This window comes from Notolepis coatsorum (assembly GCF_963971535.1).
Source record: "Notolepis coatsorum genome assembly, chromosome: 3".
NCBI lineage: Eukaryota > Metazoa > Chordata > Actinopteri > Aulopiformes > Paralepididae > Notolepis > Notolepis coatsorum.
In genome coordinates this window covers 79,021,660-79,028,399 of record NC_140167.1, presented here as the reverse complement: position 1 = coordinate 79,028,399, position 6,740 = coordinate 79,021,660, and positions in this window count along the sequence as shown.

Sequence of the window (6,740 nt, the reverse complement as noted above, 5' to 3'; positions counted from 1 at the left end):
GCTCGGTAGCGGTACATGGAAGTAAAACTCACTCCCCAGAAGCATCCAAACTGAGCGCTTAGGGAGGAATTCCTCTCTTGGCGCAGCGGTTTGTGTTGCTTCCCCCCGTGCGGAAGCCCAGGGTTTGACTCCCACTCAAGGCATGGTCGAAATAGTGGCAGGTTCAGTGTTAAACCAGCTACAGTGGTGCCGTGACCCGGATGCCTTGGGTGGTGTGAGTTTAGGGGGGGTGAGTGTAACGGATATGTACCGCGATAGTGTGACCAGAGATGTGGCTGGCTCGGTAGCGGTACATGGAAGTAAAACTCACTCCCCAGAGGCATCCAAACTGAGCGCTTAGGGAGGAATTCCTCTCTTGGCGCAGCGGTTTGTGTTGCTTCCCCCCGTGCGGACGCCTGGGGTTTGACTCCCACTCAAGGCATGGTCGAAATAGTGGCAGGTTCAGTGTTAAACCAGCTACACATACAGTGGGAGGGAAAAATGGATGTATCCAACCCAGGAAGGTATTGAAGACCACGGTATATACAAAGTATGGTTCATAGAAAATTGATTGAATGCTGAAATGGATCATATGCTTAACCCCATGTTCAAGTACAAGGGTGGGTGGTTTACAATGTTTTTTTTTTGTGGACAAATGTTTTTTATTTTCCCTTTTTTAACATAAAACTAAACAAACAATACAGTAACAGTAAAAATCAATGATAAATCACAGGACAATGACAGAAATAATAATAACAATAATGACAGTCCATTAATTAAATCAAAATAAATGTAGATAAAAAGAAATAAAAATTATTAATACAATACAATACAATACATGTGCTCTTGCTCGCTCTTCCTCGCTCTTTCCTTCCCATTCTCCCCCTCCACCCCCCCCCCCCCCCAGGACCCCCTATTGGACTATACAGCCACTATTCCATTTAACATCCGAAATTACAAGTTCATATGCTTCCCTTTATCTTCTCCACCACAGCTAACCAGATTGCTATGCTGGCTTCATTAACACCTAACATTTGTGCAGTAGATATATTATCTAGATAAATCACATTGAGATAGGTAAGAACCCACACCTTCCGGCACATTTTATCCGGTTGAATCCAGCGTGACGCTATCAACTTTTTGGCAGCCGTAAGACCGGACAAAATGTGTCTTTTTACATGTACAGAGGTTGATAACTGAGAAACATCATTCAACAACAATACAGAAGGCAGTATAGGTAAGGTCAGAGATAAAAATTCTGATAATTGAGTGGTTACTTTTTCCCAGAATATCTTAACAGGAGGGCATTTCCAATACATATGCATAAATGTACCAAGATCACAGTTTAAACATAAGGAGCATCGAGGGTCTTGTCTGAGCCCCATTAGGTGCAAACATCTAGGAGTCAGGTAAGTCCTATGAACAAAGTTAAGGTTAATCTGTTGGTGATCTGGGTTTCGTGATGATAGCCATACGTTTGCCCAGAGTTCATCCCAATCTAAATCTACTTCCAAGTTTGGGATATCCTTCCTCCAAACCGAGTCTAGGGGAAGGATTTCATATGAGGACGTAAGTAAGTGACGATAAAAGTCAGAGACGAAGCCTCTTGATGTCTCCTTTTCATGGTGGTTTACAATGTTAAAGTACAGAGGTGATCTATGTTTAAAAATACAAAAGTGGAGGATCTTATCAGCACTCCAGACCACAAAAGAAAGACCTAAGTAAGTTAAACCATTTTATAGGTATAGACTTCGAACAATCTACCATTTGTGTAAGAGATACCCCAGAGGGTCTTGAGTTATGTTTTTAAAAATTTTGAAGTGAAAATGTATAGATAAACTGTGGGTAACTTCATTCTATTGGACAGCCTGTACTCACCGTGACCTATGTTCTATAGTGAGTAAGGATGTCATAGTCCTTTTGTTGATCACACCGAGAATCATTGAACTACATCAAATCTGTTTTCTTTTTGTTACCCCAGAGGTGCTGCAGGTGGACAGCAAGAGCTTAACAGTGGTCACCAACCCGTTGATATTGATCGACTGGTCGATCTTTGAGACTGTCCCTGTAGATCTTTCCATGAAAAAAAAAAAAAAAAAAAAAAATGTATCTTACCCTGAGAGTCCACATTACAGTTCTACTTTTGTTTTGATGTGAAAAGTGATGCTGCACTTAGCACTGACTGAGAAAGTACACATACAGTTCTACTTTTGTTTTGATGTGAAAATTATGCTGCACTTAGCACTGACTGCACTTAGCACTGACTGCACTTAGCACTGCCTGAGAAAGTCCACATTACAGTTCTACTTTTGTTTTGATGTGAAAAGTGATGCTGCACTTAGCACTGACTGAGAAAGTACACATTACAGTTCTACTTTATAAAATGCTAACTGTAAATATGTTTGTCAATGTTAATAATATGAGAAAGTCCACATTACAGTTCTACTTTTGTTTTGATGTGAAAAGTGATGCTGCACTTAGCACTGACTGCACTTAGCACTGACTGAGAAAGTAGACATTACAGTTCTACTTTATAAAATGCTAATTGTAAATATGTTTGTCAATGTTAATAATATGAGAAAGTCCACATTACAGTTCTACTTTTGTTTTGATGTGAAAAGTGATGCTGCATAAGATGACTGCACTTAGCACTGACTGAGAAAGTACATAATAGTTCTACTTTGACGTTTTAATGTTGGACCAAAGCATTGCATGTAATTAGAATACAGGCAAATAAAAGTAATTTAGTTTAAAGTACAATCTTGGCTGTCTTTTTCTCTCAACGCTTCAATAGGTAGATCTTGCCTTCACCAAAAAAAAAAAGTGATCTTGGGCTTAAAAAGGTTGGTGACAACTAGCTTAGAGCATACAAAGATGTTGTCAGTGTGTTGGGCTGAGTATATCTAGCTATGGCAATAAAATATGTTTATCTAGAGCAACTGTTTGAAGTGATGGAGATAAGGTTATGAATACATTGTTCAAGATGTAGTAGGTAATTGAAATATATCCTCAGTCTCTACCAAATATGGTATTTTTGTAGAATGGGCGTTCTGTCTAAACCATTTAAAATGATAAACATTGTGTATATATGGAAACTGTTGTTCATAAGGGCAACCAGGGAACCATTGTGGTTATTAGGAACCTGAGGTGTCAATATAGAGGTAAACATGCCATTATAAATAATATCCTCTCATCAGGTATGCCATTGGATACTGTGAAGGAACCTATTTTCAAGTTAAAACTGATGGGGTTTACAGAGGTCATGTTTGGTGTGTAAATATTGACTGCCATATTTTTTTTTTTTATTTTTTTTTTTGGTCTTTTTCCCCCTCCATTTTCCGCCGATTTTCTCCCATCCCAATGTTAGTCGTATGCCAATTCCCAGTCCCTTCCTGGTCGCTGCGCACTTACCCCCCACAGTCAGATCATCTGGGAGAGTGGAGGCTACCACGTGCTTCCTCCGACACACGTCCAGCCAATCACCGCTTCTTTTCACCTGGCAGCGCGGATTCTCATTGAGAGGGCGTAGCGTGTGGGAGGACCACACTATCCCCCTCACGTCCAATCCACGCTTAGCAGGCGCCCCGACCGAACTGTAGGAGTCGCTGTTTACAACGACCCGGACCCACCCCGCCAGCTTCTCCCACCCTCTGATACAGCCAATTGTATCAGTGCAGACGGCCAGCCAAGCTGGTGACAACCCCGGAGCTGTGAGCTGGATTCGAACAGGCAAATCCAGCTCAGCTCCGGGGCTGGTGACGAACGCAATCTCCGCTCGGCCACCTAACCGCCTGTGCCATATTCTTTTTGATGTTCTGGATTGTATTATTTTCTTTGTAAATAGTTTTTGAAGAAGTTATACAGTGTGCTATACAACCCTAAGTGGGAGTGTTAAAGTTAGAGGTTCTATGTAGGATTGCAAGTAACTGTCTAACTGTATTTAACTGTTTCCACTAACTGTACATATGACTTTTTACACTAGTGACTGTTTATCTGTATAGACAAATTGTATCTATCGTGGTTTCTTTGGTGCATGTATATCTGTCCCCACTGGAGGGCGCTCTGGGCGTAGCCACTCAGGTATCCTACCTCACAGGGACTATAAAAGAGGTGGTACCCGCCCCTATCTTTTTCTCCCTCAACGGCTCTCAAAGAGAGTAGAGCTCTGTACAACCACTGATCATATGTGAATAAAAGAAGCCAAGCCAGTTCAGGCACAATAGAGAATCCGTGCCTCTTGACCACATTATTGACGCCCCAAAGCGAGTTCTGTTAACACAGGTCTTTAATTGGCATGCAATTATCCTCAATGTTTTAGCGGTTAGCACACACGGTTAGCACACACACACACCAGAACACACACGCATGCATTGTCTTTGTAAGATCGCCAATGCGATTCGTCTTTGCGCTTAACCCATTCCGTCGTCCTTCCCCCCAAAATCTGCATATGGCTTGCTGATAACAAACTATCATTACACATGGGCAAAACAGAGTCCATTCTCTTCGGTTCAAATAACAAACTCAGCAAGTTCAAGTTCAAGTTCAAGTTCTTTAATAGTTGTCATACAGAAGTACAGAATACTTTCATACAAAATGCTTCTTACTGTTACGCTCCAGAGACTGTGCTAGACAAGATAGTATCAAATAACATAATAACATAATATAGCATGAATTTAGAAGAAGAAAATGAGGTCACAGTGTTCGGTATAGACATATGTACAATGTTCTGAGTTACCATATAATATACAATACACAATACTATGCAGTGTACTAATGTACAGTACTATCTAGTGCAAAGCAGAAATGGGATGAGGTACAATTTTAGGTACAATTTACAGTAAGGTGTACGAGTTGTAGTGCAATCCTTCATCCATAAATATAAAGTGTGGGGAGTGGGTGCTACAGTGTGTTTGTTTAAAGTGGGTGTGTGCTATAAGTGTGTGGAGTGGGTGCTACAGTGTGTTTGTTTAAAGTGAGTGTGTGCGTGTGGATGTGTGTGCTATGTGCGTTTGGTGGTTGTTGTTGTGTAGTGTTCATTCATTGTTGAATCCAAGACCGACGGATTCTCAGTTACAGTGGGTGACAATATTGTCACAAGGAAAGACGAAATTACCTACCTGGGTTCCATCCTAGAGGCAAATCTTTCCTGTGACAAAATGGCATCCAATGTAATAAAAAAAAGTCAACCAACGAACTAGATTCTTGTACCGGATCTCCTCTCTGGTAAACAAGAATACCCTGAAGACTCTGGCAGGAGCACTCATTCAAGGGTACTATGACTATGCGTGCACCTCATGGTACCAAAGCACCTCAAAGGCGCTTAAAACAAAATTACAAACATCACAAAACAAACTGGTCAGACTACTACTTGACCTGAACCCCAGAACCCACCTCACCCCTGCCCACTTTGCCAACCTAGGATGGCTTAGAGTAGACGACAGAGTACAGCAACTTGCAATGGGCCTGGTCTACAAGATACACTATACGACCGGGGTGCCCATGTACATGTCAAAATACTTCCCAAAGGTCAGTGAATACCACAACCACTACACCAGAGGAAGCTCAACAAATCATGTTAAACCCAGATTCGGCTCAAACAAGGGACTAAACACGTTTCGCAATTATGCCACAACAATGTGGAACGCCCTACCCAAAGCTGTAAAGGAATGTGAATCCCTGCCCACATTCAAAACCGCTCTTAAAGAGCACCTACGGGAGGCTGCAATTCGAAACTGGCCACCGTAAATGCCCAAAACCCCCACCACCTCCTAATAGACAGTCTCCTCACCACCGCATGTATATATTCCCTCCCCGCCGTATGTATATTTCCCTCCCACCCACCCACCCCCTCCTAATGTACAGTCCCCTCCCCATCATATGTATATACTCTGTCAGGATCTAAGGGTAACAGTACTGTATATTTGAATACCGTTATGCCACAAATGTATCAGTACTAAATACCTATATGTCCCTATGCCATAAATGTCATGTATGTTGTGTATGTCATAAATGTCTATATGAATTGAAAATGGGGGACCCTGATGGAAACAAGACAAACGTCTTTCTCAGGTCTGCATCCCCTTAACAATTGTATGTATTGAGCCGTACTGTATTGTACCCATTCTGCAATCTGTTAAATAAAGTTTTCATTCATTCATTCATTCATTCATTCAGCCGGGAGCAGACAGGCGTTGGCAAGGGCCGCGCCTGGGGACCAATCCAAGTGCTCCTGCCCATCTTCGTCAAGGACGCCACAGCGTTAGCGATCTGTTGTTGTGCATGTTTTTCCATTGGGTTTATCTTATCGGGGGGAGAAACCCTTGCGAGCATGGGGAGAACATGCAAACTCCACACAGAAAGGCCTGGGAGATACCCCACCTGGGTACCTGGCATCATGGAAACCTGGTCCCCAAGCGGGAATCGAACCCTGGACCTTCCTGCTGTGAGGCGACAGTGTTAACCACTACACCATTGAAAGCCCTGTATTTCCTTCATCACAATGACTACAGCAAAATGGCTGCTCGAATTTATTTCCGGTCAAAATTTGCTTGCATATGAATACAATTCCTAAACTGATATTTCATTAATAACACTTTAACCTATTGGTAAACAAACGTATTGTTGAAAATATACACTATGACTGCTGTTTTGACAGGATTAGGGTCTTTTGGCTACATTTGAAAAAAAAAACGCAACATTAATCCATACAGTCTGTAGACATGGATTTATGAGGTGATGTCATCTGCGGTCCGCCGACGGAC